Here is a 14402-nt window from a genome sequence, read left to right as displayed (position 1 = left end):
TTTGTGCATAGTGTCACGCACTGGGATACAAACACAAAACTGATATTCCCAACTTCCAGTGTCAGCAAATGCAAATGCGATTAATTTCATAAGATCCAGAAATGTGAAGGGAACTTTCGAATGTTGCTGTGCGTCTGCGTAAGCCAAAGGAAAAGAGTGAAAGGACTGCACAATTTACCAGCTGGCTTCCTTGAGACAGTGGCCACTCTTTCCGCTCACAGCTCTGGCGCCACATGTGGCATCGTGTTCAAAAATGGTTCAAATGGCTCTGAGCACTATGGGACTTAACTTCTAAGGTCATCAGTCCCCTAGAACTTAGAACTACTTAAACCTAACAAACCTAAGGACATCACACACATCCATGCCCGAGGCAGGATTCGAACCTGCGACCGTAGCGGTCGCGCGGTTCCAGACTGTAGCGCCTTGAACCGCTCGGCCACCCAGGCCGGCTTGGCATCGTGTGATTCACATGTTCTTATACTATTGCTCGCAGTCAACGGTAAAATGAGTTTCTCCCCATGTGTTTCCTGGGCTGGCTGATGCAAATAAAGACTTTGATGTGTCATTTGAGGCATCTGTAGGAGATTACTGTGACCACATCTTTAGGTTCTTCTGTGTCTCGTTAGATGGTTAACTTCTGCTTATTGTGTGCAAAGTAAGTCCAGGAGAAAAAAAGCAACGGTTCATGCCTTGTTGTCTACAAAAGCATGCCACCCAGTACATCACGAGGTGCGTGACTTGTAGAGCTAGAGCAATTCTTCAGATTTTTTTTTTCTAGAATATCCTAATCTCTTAATTTCAGCAACTGATGTCAATGCTAATTTTTTTGAAATAGTTTTTTCAACGTACTTCCTTGGTTTTTCAACTTCTTTATGCTCATTTCCCTACTATATTTAAATATCAGTTATCAAAATACTTGGAGCTTATGAATTATCTCTCACAGTGTTGTCATTCAGTTGCATTGTATCATCATTTAATGCAGATGTGTATACAACTTGGCCCATCTAATACTGTAAGTTTGTGACGATTCCTTTCGAAAGCAATTTCTATATGAATTGGATAATTTATTATTTCTTTCTATCTGTTTTAGAATAACTAGAGGATTTAATTACGTGTGACAGATTCGAATTGTGTGTCCCATTTCCGTATGAACTTCTACAAATACGACTGCTTACAGTGGAAACTCGTTAGATTGAAGTTTCGTGGGTACTATTCTATTTGAAACTCTAGTTACGTTTTCATTCTGCTGTACTGGAGGAGTAGTTTTGATTTTTCTTAAAACAACCACTCAGTAAAGTTACGCATGCCGTGTTGCAAGTGAAGTGGAGACATGCTCACGAACACTGAGTCAGCAGCGGCCGTGGAATGGAACGCCGCAGAGCAAAGCATCTGTGAGTCAGGCGCCTCTTAAATTGGCTGCAGTGGATGGAGTCCACCTCCCTGAATCAGACGCTGAGCCCCCAGCAGGGGCGCCCCGCACAGAACGTCGATCTCGGTCTGCCAGAGACCGCACAGCTTCAGCATTGAGGGTTTTCCGCTTAATTTTTCATTTTCGGAAAGTATTATTGTCACCAGGCAATCGCCTAACTTCGTCGTCGTCTACAAAGAGAATAATTCGTTGCAAGTATTCATAAAAACTGCTCAAAAAAGGTTTTGCATTTCCCTCATGACGGATATATATATATATATATATATATATATATATATATATATATATATATATATATATATATGTGTGTGTGTGTGTGTGTGTGTGTGTGTGTTCGTGTGTGTTTTACTGGAAAGGTACAGGAACCGAAAGGCTTTCTACAACTTGTAGAGAAACCAGACGACATTATAAGAGCCGAAGGACATGAAAGGGAGGCAGTAGTTGAGAATAGAACGAGATAGAGATGTAGCCTATCCCCCATATTATGAAATTTGCACTTACTGCATGCAATATAGGAAATCAAGGAGAAACTCTCGTTCACGGGGAAATAAAACGCTCAAGGTTTGCCGATGAAATACTAATTCTGGTCGAGACGGCAACAAACTTGAAAATGGGGTTGAACGGAAACGGAACTGACAGAGTCATGAAAAGTGACTATTGAGATATCAGAAAATTGAAAAATGGTGGATAATCGAGTTTGGATGAATTAAGTCAACTTGTTATGGTGAGACGAGGATAGGAAATGGGAACACTGAAAGTTGTGGACGAGTTTTGCTATTTTGGGAGCAAATTAACGGTCAAAAGCAGAAATATGAAACATATAAAATGCAGACTGGGAACAGCAAGAAATACTTTTCTAAAAAAATTAACATTGGATAGAAATTTAAAGCTTAGGAGGTATTTTCTGGAAGTGTTTGTCTGTCGAATATATGGAAGTGAACTGTGCCGGCCGTTGTGCTTGAGCGATTCTATACGCTTCAGTCCGAAACCGCGCTGTTGCTACGGTCGGAGGTTCGAATCCTGCCTCGAGCATGGATGTGTGTTATGTCCTTAGGTTAGTTAGGTTTAAGTAGTTAATTCTAAGGAACTGACGACCTCAGCTGTTGAGTCCCATAGTGCTCAGAGCCATTTGAACCATTTATTTGGAGTGAACTGTGGACGATAAACAGTGCAAACAACTCCTACAGGAATCAATACTTTGCGGGTGCGGGGGTTAATGGACGAGGGACACTGCATTGTATTGTGCGATAAGTTGAGATTTTGGGCGGGACGGAAAGCCTGTCCAGACGCCGAAGCGGTTTAAGGCATCCGTTCTTGAGAATGGAGCACCCGGGTTAGATTCCCGACCCGGCACAAATTTTCAGCTTTCGCCATTGCATTACCACATTGCTCTGTGCGGTTGGAAGTCACGAGTTCCCACCCCTGCTTTCGCTTTCTTTCCCCGTCTTCTGTTTCATATAAAAGAATGAATTCGTTTGAAAAGTGTTTTGAAGAAGAGCGATGAAGATTAAGTGGATAGATCGGGTAACTAATGAAAAGGAGTTGAACAGAATCTGGGATAAAAGAGTTTTGTGGCAACACTATACTAAAAGAGGGAATAGGTTGACACTGCATGCCCTGAGACATCGGTTAAGGGGAACCACGGGAAACCTGGATGACCATATGGGGATTTGAACAACTGTTTTTCCGACTGCAAGCCCGGTGTTGTACCCCAGCACTATCTCTCTTGGTACCGAGAATTACGTTTCCAGCCTGTTGGCGTTTCATGAGTTACATCATCGCTAGTGCGGTCTCTCAGTATCTCTTTCGCTATTGGATTCATGAGTTTTATTGGTTTAGTCATGTTTCCTTCGTGCATGCTCTGTACATGTTTCGTCAACAGCAAAATTTGCTTTGGAATGTAGTAGACCGCGTGCTCGGACTTCAAAAACGTCCGATTATTCAGTTTTATTGTCATCGTATTTACGTATGTTTGTTTTGTAAGTCTTTCAGTTGTGAACATTTGTTGAAAGTTCAAATTTTTTTCCGCGCATAGAAACGGGTGAAATGAAGGGCCCATCAGGAGCGATTACAGTAGTCGAAATCGGCGGTAACACTAGGTACCAGAAATATGTGAGCAGTGTGTTGGAATACAGGGATCCAACACACACATATCACCTGGAGAAGACAGCTATAATGTACACTGAAGAGCCAAAGAAACTGGTACAGCTGCGTAAAATCCTGTAGGGCCGCCGCGAGCACGCAGAAGTGCCGCAAGACGACCTGGCATGGACTCGACTAATGTCTGAAGTAGTGCAGGAGGGAACTGACACCATGAATCCTCCAGGGCTGTCCATAAATCCCCAAGAATACGAAGGGGTGGAGATCTCTTCTGAATAGCACGTTGCAAGGCATCCCTATATACTCAATAATGTTCATGTCTGAGGAGTTTGATGGCCATCGAAGAGTTTAAACTCAGAAGAGTGTTCCTGAAGTCACTCTAAAGCAATTCTGGACGTGTGGGGTGCAGCACTGACCTGCTGGAATTGCCCAAGTCCGTCGGAATACACAATGGACATCAATGGATGCAGGTGATAAGACAGGAGGCCTATGTACGTGTTACCTGTCAGTGTCGTATCTAGATGTATCAGGGGTCCCACATCACTCCAACTGCACACGCCCCACACTATTACAGAGCCTCCACCAGCTTGAACAGTCCCCTGCTGACATGCAGGGTCCACGGATTCGTGAAGTTGTCTCCAAACCCGTACACGTCCATTCGCTCGATACAATTTGAAACGAGAGTCATCCGACCAGGCGACATGTTTCCAGTCATTAACAATCCATTGTCGATGTTGATGGGCCAGGCGAGGCGTAGAGTTTTGTGTCGTGCAATCATCAACGGTACACGAACGGGCCTTTTGCTCCGAAAGCCCATATCGATGGTGTTTCGTTAAATGGTTCGCACACTGACCCATGTTGATGGCCCAGCACTGAAATCTGCAGCAATTTGCGGAAGGGCTGCACTTCTGTCACGTTGAACGATTCTCTTCAGTTGGTCCCGTTTTTGCAGGATCTTTTTCCTGCCGCAGCGATGTCGGAGATTTCATGTTTTACCAGATTGCTGATATTCACGGTACGCACACTAGTGGTATGGTCGCAAGGGAAAATTCCCACTTCATCGCTATCTCTGAGATGCTGTGTCCCACTGCTCGTGTGCCGACTACAACACCACGTTCAAACTCACTCAGATCTTGATAACATGGCATTGTAGCAGCAGTAACCGATGTAACAACTGCCAGACACTTATCTTATATACGAGGTGTGGCTAGAAAAAAACCGGACTAGTACTGGTGAAACAATAAAACGAATGCAATAAGGCTGAAAGTCGCGTGGCCTGTCACGTGACTCTCGCTCCGCCTACTGCTCGAGTTTCATCTGCCTCCTGCACTCAGTCTGCCCGTGGCGTCTGTTTTAAGTAGTTGACGTTTTGTCTGTGCGTCGGAAAATGTTGAGTGTACAGAAAGAACAGCGTGTTAACATCAAATTTTGTTTCAAGCTAGGAAAATCTGCAAGTGAAATGTTTGTAATGTTACAACAAGTGTACGGCGATGATTGTTTATCGCGAACACAAGTGTTTGAGTGGTTTAAACGATTTAAAGATGGCCGCGAAGACACCAGTGATGACACTCGCACTGGCAGACCATTGTCAGCAAAAAGTGATGCAAACATTGAAAAAATCGGTAAACTTGTTCGACAAGATAGCCGTTTAACAATCAGAGCAGTGTCTGAGTTAACAGGAGTTGACAAGGAAAGTGTTAGGCAGATTCTTCATGAAAGTTTCAACATGAACAAAGTGTGTTCAAAAATGGTTCCAAAGTGTCTCACAATTGAACAGAAGGAACGCCGAAGAATGATTTGTTCTGACATCCTGGAAAACATTGAAAGTGATACCACCTTCTTACAAAATGTTATTACTTGCGATGAATCGTGGTTTTTTACTTACGATCCCGAAACTAAACGCCAATCGATGCATTGAAAAACTCCTGGTTCTCCACGGCAAAAAAAAGCACGAATGTCAAAATCGAAATTCAAGGCAATGATGATTTTTTTTTTTGACATCAGAGGGATTGTGCACAATGATTGGGTACCAGAGGGACAAACAGTGAATCAGCATTACTACATTAGCGTCCTGGCTACCCTACGTGAGCGAGTACGGAGAAAACGGAACGATTTGTGGAGAAAAAAGTCATGGATCCTTCACCAAGACATTGCCCCAGCTCACAGTGCGTTGCCAATGAAGACGTTTTTGGCAAAACACAACATTCCCATCTTAGATCATCCACCCTACTCACCTGATTTGGCCCCCTGTGACTTTTTTCTTTTCCCTAAAGTCAAGTCAGCTTTGAAAGGAACTAGATTTGAGACTGTTGAAGCAGTAAAAGAAAAAGCGACGGAAGTAATGTATGGAGTTACCGAAAATGATCTGCAGCATTGCTATGAACAGTGGAAAATTCGTATGGAGCGGTGTAGAGACCGAGGAGGAGAGTACATTGAAGGAGATAACATGAAATTGTAAATAATTGTAAATAAATGTTTTTTCCAGCATCAGTCCGGTTTTTTTTCTAGCCGCACCTCGTAGGCATTGCCGACCGCAGCGCCGTATTCTGCCTGTTCAGGTATCTCTGTATATGAATTCGCAAGCCTGTACCGTTTTCTTTGGCGCTCCAATGTGTACCAGAATAGCAGAGCGAATGACCATGGAAGGGAGCAATCTTGTGTTTTCCACGTGTTGTGTTTTGCGCGGTGCCCGCCTGGGCTTAATGGCTACGGCAGCAAGAGCTGTAACATTCGGTTCTCAGTTTTGCTCATACGTTTCACGCTAACATGCAGTGCTAAGTTCACCTCGCAAGATTGTAACAGCCTGAACACTTTTCCATGCACTTCCCCCGCTAATTTCAGACCACCGCTCTGTCAAATAAAGAAAATCAGCATAGAGAAATAGAGCCAGGCGATGAAAACACATCGCGACAAAATGTGTGAATTCCTGAGGGACCAAACTGCTTAGGCCATCGGTCCCTAGACTTACACACTACTTAAAGTAACTTTAACTAATATATACTAAGAACAAGACACACACTGATGCCCGAGGGAGGACTCGAACCTCCGGCGAGAGGGGCCGTGCAGTCCGTGACATTGCGCCTCTAACCGCGCGGCCACATCGCAACAGTTCAGATAGCAGCAGTGTTTATCGTCTACATCTGACTGTTGTAACTGGGACTTGATGATGTGTTGCAAGGTCCAATGTTGGAAAGCCAGTCTTTGCTTTTTGTTTAGATGGACCTTTTGCTCTAAGAGCCAGACTACCTTTTTAAATAGAAATAGAATTGATATTTGGTGTGTGTTCGTTCGGACATGTCCAAAATGAACAGACACCATTTTGATTCAGCAGCTACTACGAATTAAGACACAAAGAAATTACAGACGTCGGTTGCGGGTGATTATTGATTTAAATCAATGGGGAAAGTTCATAATTTGTGCCAGACTAAGATTCGAACCTAGGCCTCCTGCTTCCTAGGTAGATGCACTGACCACTGCGCCATCTTTTTTTTTTTTAATCTCGTTTTGTTCGTTATCGTTCGTTGTATCTGTTCGGGGCGGACGTCGCAAGACACCCGTTTCAGTTCGTCGTTCAGCCATTAACTCAGTTTTTTTTTTATTAGAGAGGGCAGTTAGCCCTCTGACCGAACACGCTGAGTTACCGTGCCGGCTACGCCATCCAGACGCACTGTTACCGCAGCTGCACGGACTACTCTAGCCCGCCTCCGGTCAGACCCTAAATCTCAACTCGTGCACATACTATTAATGTAGTGCCCCTTGCCCATTACTCTCATTACTCGCGGCATTTCGCCGATATCCGTAGGAGTTCAAGCCTGATGTGCATCTGCACTGAAGAGATTATTAGCTCTCCACGTCTTATGATATAAAGGGTGTATCGAGTTTTACATGGTTCCCGCTAGGTAGCAGCAGTGTGCGCGCACTTCAGCTCTAGCAAAAACGGTGCCGGAACAACAAAAAGCGTTTTGTTTTTTACGTTTTGCGCATTGCGGTTTAGTAATAACTGTTCAGCGTGACTTTCGCACTAGGTATGGTATGGATCCTCGTACAGCGCAGAGCATTAGACGATGGCATGAACAATTCCGAGAAACAGCTTGTTTCTGTAAAGGCAAATCACCGGGCCTCCCCGAGTGTATGACACAAACGTGAAACAGTTCCGCCATAGTTTCACAAGGAGTTCGCAGAAATCCGTTCGCTGCGCAGCTCGGCAGCTCAAGATGCCCCAGACGTCCATCTGGCATGTGTTGCGTCGACGTTGACATGTGAAACCATACAAAATTCATCTATTGCAAACTCTTCGTGAAGGTAACAAACAACAACGTGTGGAGTTATGTAATTTCGTTCTTGGCAAGATGGAGGATGACTGTTTTCTTCCAGGCTTAGAGTTCAGTGACGTGGATGGAAAGGTGAACTGTCATGATGTGAGGATATGGGGTACGGAACAACCACATGAAGTTGTACCAATTGAGAGGGACTCTGCAAATTTTAATGTGTTCTGTGCAGTTTATGGTCCATTTTTCTTTGGCGAGAACACTGTTACGGGAAGCACATATCTCTATATGCTTCAGAACTTTATTTTCCCACAGTCACTGTCATCTGGAAGTGCATGAATTTTTAAATAAAAGGATTACTGAACGATGGATCGGTCGCACTTGACCAAATGATTCATCCTCACGTTACTGGCCTCCAAGGTCACCGGACCTGACTGTATGTGTTTATTTCTTGAGGGTGCTTATAAAAGACTCTGTTTATGTGTCTCCGTTACCAGTAACAATGAATGATGGTTCAAATGGCTCTGAGCACTATGGGACTTAACATCTGTGGTCATCAGTCCCCTAGAACTTAGAACTGCGTAAACCTAACTTACCTAAGGACATCACACACATCCATGCCCGAGGCAGGATTCGAACCTGCGACCGTAGCAAACAATGAATGAACTGAGACACATAACAGCAGCTGCGGAAGTTGTAACTCAAGACATGGTCGCTGCAGTGTGGAACAACTTGAATACCGCATTGACATATGCCGTGCATCTAAAGGGGGGTATATTGAACGCCTATGAAGAAGTATGAAAAAAAAAAAAACTTTTTGAGTTTCTCGTTCATCAAAAGCCAAAATTTATTGTATATGTTTATTAGTTTCAGAAATATAGACGTGCCAAATCGGATGATTCTTTTTGATACACCCTGTATATATGTGGTGTGTGTGCTTTCAGACATGCCCGAAAGAACACACACCATTTTCATCCAGCAGCCATTGTGAATTAAAACGCAAAGGAATGATACGGCAAGAAAAAAGGAGTGCAAGTGAGATAGTGTTAATACTTTCATCCTTCTTTACCTCCTCTGCATTACTGCAGATGACGTGTCACTGAGCACATTTGTACTGTGCATGCAGTACACGTGAGGTGCCTAGTTGTTCCCACTGCCCTGAGTGGAATACATAAGTTCTTGTACACTTCACTAACATGCTACCTGCTGTCTTCATGATGATGATGATGTCCCCAGTGCAGAAAACAGCACGCAGGCCGTGGATTCTTATTCTTGCGGCTGAAATTAATTTCACAAGGAACTGCTGCTACGGATAAACTATAACTCATTTGGCATTCCACTCGCGTTTTTATTGATATAGACACGAGAAACTATTCTTGATCACAACGTATTGAACATATCTTTCCACAGTCATTATATCTGGCTAAATTAACATGAAATACATCCTGCCACAGACAACATGTCTGTCTACTGGAGCCGTCAGAACTAGAGAATAAAATTACATGAATCAAATACTACTATTACGGACGACATGTCTGTACCTAGCGACGGTAGGAACTGTAGTAAATAAAATTGCATGAAACAAATACTGCTATAACAAACAACATGTCTGTCTACTGGAACGGTCTGAACTGCCCGAGACACTTCGCGCGCCAAGCCAGCAAGGCGTGACCCAAACGCCACCGAAGTGCATCGGCAGTAATATTGTCAGTCTTTTGTTTTAGTAATACTTTGATTTTAATAATTTTGAAATGACCGATTGATAGCTGGTTGTTGAGAGATGTTTATTTAAAAGAAATGAAGTAATTTGGATGACAGGTTTAATTAATAATAGCAACTAAAATTTAATGTTTTGGCGCCCTACCGGCTTACACAGCAGCCAATCACAGGCGGTCTTTCTCACGGGAATGGTACCGAATCTAACATCTGTCACTTGTACCTCATCCCACATTGCGTCATCTCTATGCTTCTTGCATCTCCACTGCCCTGGGAATAGCTTCCTGGAGTCTAATATGATGGCTGAATAAGCCAGAAATATTACAATGACAGACGTTGGTTGCGAGTGGGTATTGATTTAAATCGATGGGGAGAGTTGAAAATTTGTGCCAGACCGAGGTTCGAACGGCTGCGGTCAGCGCACCTACCTAGTCTACCTAGTAAGCAGGAGACCTGTGCTCGAATCACAGTTCGGCACAAGTTTTCAAGTTTCCCCATCGATTTCAATCAATGCCCACTCGCAACCAATACCTGTAACTCCATTGTGTGGAAATAGAATCACTTGGGTACTTTCAGCCGTTTATAAATAATAAATTATTGCCAGTTTTTTGCGAGATCAATCTTAAATGTGGTTAAAAAAAGTAATCAGTCAGCAGCATTATAATTAGACAATTACGACAGCAACTAAGTGTTCGGTCTTATGAAGCGCTCAGTCTTGTTCCTAAGATCATCTTATGTCAGAATAAACTAAAAGTTCTTCAGTGAGGAAAATAAACAATTATCTGTTGTTATGGGAAGGAAAACTAGAAGACATTCAGTAACGTCAGTCATTCAAATTAGACTTATAAAGAAATATCTGTAAAGTATTGTTAAATATTAGTGTTTCTCATTTGATCCCACTTTACCAAGGACGTTGTTTTTCTTGGAAATCGTTCCGTGGGACTCTTGACACGATGATACGCAATAATTAGATACATTTCGACCTACGCAGGAAAACGTAGTATACAGATATAAAAACAGCAATTGTTGATATATCTCCTTGTCACTCCTTGTACGAGGGTTGCCCAAAAAGTAATGTACCACATTATTTTTCTTCAACAATTATTTATTGAACATAATGAGAATTACACACACGAAAGACTGGTGTTTTATCCATACACACTGTCTTCCCACGTAATCTCCGTCCCGTTCTATGGCCTTGCTCCAGCGCGAAACAAAGGCGTGGAGGCCCTGTCGATACCAGTCCTTGTCCTGGTGGCGGAACCAGTACTTCACCGTTTGAATCACCTCCTCCTCATCCTCAAAATTTCTTCCACGAATGGCATCTTTTAATGGCCCAACGCTGTGGCCGAGCGGTTCTAGGCGTTTCAGTCCGGAACCGCGCGACCGCTACGGTTGCAGGTTCGAATCCTGCCTCGGGCATAGATGTGTGTGATGTCCTTATGTTTGTTAGGTTTAAGTAGTTCTAGAAGGGAATCTCCCCATCGCACCCCTCCTCAGATTTAGTTATAAGTTGGCACAGTGGGTAGGCCTTGAAAAACTGAACACAGATCAATCGAGAAAACAGGAAGAAGTTGTGTGGAACTATGAAAAAATAAGCAAAATATACAAACTGAGTAGTCCATGCGCAAGATAGGCAACATCAAGGATCATGTGAGCTCAGGAGCGCCGTGGTCCCGTGGTTAGCGCGAGCAGCTGCGGAACGAGAGATCCTTGGTTCAAGTCTTCCCGCGAGTGAAAAGTTTACTTTCTTTATTTTCGCAAAGTTATGATCTGTCCGTTCGTTCATTGACGTCTCTGTTCACTGTAATCAGTTTAGTGTCGGTGTTTTGCGACTGCACCGCAAAACCGTGCGATTAGTAGACGAAAGGACGTGCCTCTCCAATGGGAACGGAAAACATTTGATCGCAAGGTCATAGGTCAAACGAATCCTCCACAGGAAAACACGGCTGATATATTCTATACGACACTGGTGACGGCATGTGCGTCACATGACAGGAATTTGTTGTCGACCCACCTAACTTGTACACTTGGCGAATGGGTAAAAAGATTCTTCTACCTTGCCAGATTTAGGTTTTCTTGTGGATGTGATAATCACTCCCAAAAAAGTGATCGCATCGGACGGACGAACGGACAGATAATAATTGTCTGAAAATAAAAAAATAAACTTTTCACTCGAGGGAAGACTTGAACCAAGGACCTCTCGTTCCGCAGCTGCTCACGCTAACCACGGTACCACGGCGCTCCTGAGCTCACACTATCCTTGATGTTGACTATCTTGCGCATGGATTATTCAGTTTGTATATTTTTCTTATTTTTTTCATAGTTCCGGACAACTTCTTCCTGTTTTCTCGATTGATCTGTGTTCAGGTTTTCAAGACCTATCCACTGTGCCAACGTATAACTAAATCTGAGGGGGGGTGCGATGGGGAGGTTCCCTTGTAAGTTATAGGGGAGTGATGACCTCAGATGTTAAGTCCCATAGTGCTCAGAGCCATTTTTAATGGCCCAAACAAGTGAAGTCCGAAGGGCTAGGCAGGTGTATCAGGTGTGACAGCCGTGGGTGGTTTCCCCGACCGTTGAAAATCGTGGAGCTCCGCCGGACCCGCCTTCTGATGACCTCACCTTCTTTGCTGAGCGACTAACTGTACTGTCGACAGCAGATGCTTCATAGACTTTGCACATGCGTTTGTGAATAGTGCAGTGAGAAACTCAATGACGGCACGTTGCTTCTAACATACATCACCTACAGACGCCATTTTGAAACTGCCCTGCAGCTACGCTGTCGAAAGTGGTGGGAATTTGGCGCGCTCTCTCAGGAGACTTCAGATAATACGTACGTAACGTCTCGCATTCTTAGCATTGTTTTCAGCTGAGAAAAAGAAAAGGGGTGGATTACTTTCTGGGCAACCCTCGTAGTTATTCCTCGCGCTTATGTCGTTAGCTTGGAACAGACCTCCTCTACTTCATCTTTTAAAGGCCTATCAAAAGCCGGAGAGGTCGGACTTGCAAATATTTGGCCGCGCACTACAATAGGAAACCGGAGCTGTCAGCTAAGTCGGATACCAGGCAGGCCTTCTTGAGGAAGCAGAGCAGTGTGACAGACGGCGAGCAGAGCGGAAGGCGCGACCGAGCTCATCCCGGCGTTTGATGTTGCTGTGACAGCTGTCATGTAAACAAACAGCTGTCAACTACTTCGTCGTACTTCTTAGGGTGTAAGTTAGTCGTCGAAATAACGCGGGCCTGCCTTTGTGGCCGTGCGGTTCTAGGCGCTTCAGTCCGGAACCTCGCGATTGCTACGGTCGCAGGTTCGAATCCTGCCTCGGGCATGGATGTGTGTGATGTCCTTATGTTAGTTAGGTTTAAGTAGTTCTAAGTTCTAGGGGATTGATGACCACAGATGTTAAGTCCCATAGTGCTCAGAGCCATTTGAACCATTTGAAATAACGAAGCGGAAAATGGAATCGTCGACTGGACGAGAAGCCCGAAAATATATCGTCGGCAGCAGGCAGGATACGCCATTATAGATGGGGACCACATCTAGTGCCGTAACTGGATGAAGGCTCTGTTAACTTTTCACGCCGTAGTCTCAGGCTGACAGCGAAACCTCGGGCCGCACGGCACTTCGGAGTTGCAGCTGTCGATACGGCAAATCCAGGAAGAGTGAGTGAGTGGGTTAAGCCGGCGCCGACACCAGCGCTCTAATGTAGTTTCGTGGTACTGTACTGTAGCGCGGACGCACGCCCGCTGCAGCCGGACGTCGACGGTCGCCACCGTGCGTCATCACACGCGGCTTATCTCCGGCGGGGCAGTTCGGCGCGAGGTGTAATGCCGCGTTTAGCGGAGCCAGAGCCGACCTTCGCTGCTTAGTCCACAGTGACAGTAATTCCGTGTTTTTCATGGCCGGGGTGTGATTTGCTTGATTTAGACATCAAGATAACGTTCGATACACGTGTCTGCGAGGTACGCAGATGGCAGTTGTCGCCGAAGATCATATTTCTGTGCTCTGTTCTCAGCTAGGATTTTAGATTTTAATTCCAGAAATGACAGTACGTGTTGCTGATGTGATCTTGGTGCGATGCAGCTGTACACGCTTATCTGTCCTGTGCAACGAAGCCTCTTCATTTCTGCGTAATTACTACAATCTGTATCCATCTGAACCTGATTGCTGTAGTCAAGGGATGGTCTTCCTCTAAAGTTTTCGCTCCCTACATACGTGCTTTCCCATTATCAAATTTACGACTCCATGATCCCTCAGGATGTATCTTATGAACCGAGCCTTTCCTTGCGGCCGCTACGGTCGTAGGTTCGAATCCTGCCTCGGGCATGGATGTGTGTGCTGTCCTTAGGTTAGTTAGGTTTAAGTAGTTCTAAGTTCTAGGGGACTGACGACCTCAGAAGTTAAGTCCCATAGTGCTCAGAGCCATTTGAACCATATCCATCTAATCATCAGTATTCTTCTGTGATACCACATCTCGAAAGCTTCTATTCTCTTCTTGCCTCAGATATTGATCGTCTAGGTTTCACTTCCGTACAAGCATACTTTCCTGACAAATATCTTCAGAATAAACTTTGTCACACTAAAATTTATATTATATGTTAACGAATTTCTCTTTTCCAGAAACACTTTACGTGCTATTGCCAGTCTATTTTTTATATCTTTATTTTAATACCCAAAAAGCAAAACTCATCTATTGTATTTACAGTCTCATTTCATAATATAATAATAAATTTAATTCTATTGGGTTACATAATAATTCGATTATTACATTATTAAAGATTTATGTAATAACTGAATTAACGTTTATGTAATACACATCTACGATACGTGAAGTAAAACTGAAATACTTGGTGCGAAATAACCTATGTCCCATGTTCATACTTTTTGT

General features: G+C 44.0%; 1 non-coding gene across 1 annotated transcript; it reads right to left on the bottom strand.

Moving 5' to 3' along the window:
* Nucleotides 1–362: 362 nt before the first annotated feature.
* Trnas-gga lies at nt 363–446 on the bottom strand. Its single transcript is given in 2 exon segments — nt 363–397; nt 407–446. It is a non-coding gene; the product is annotated as a tRNA-Ser (tRNA).
* Nucleotides 447–14402: the final 13956 nt, after the last annotated feature.

Source organism: Schistocerca americana, chromosome 5, assembly GCF_021461395.2.
Source record: "Schistocerca americana isolate TAMUIC-IGC-003095 chromosome 5, iqSchAmer2.1, whole genome shotgun sequence".
NCBI lineage: Eukaryota > Metazoa > Arthropoda > Insecta > Orthoptera > Acrididae > Schistocerca > Schistocerca americana.
This window is presented reverse-complemented; position numbering and strand designations above follow the sequence as displayed.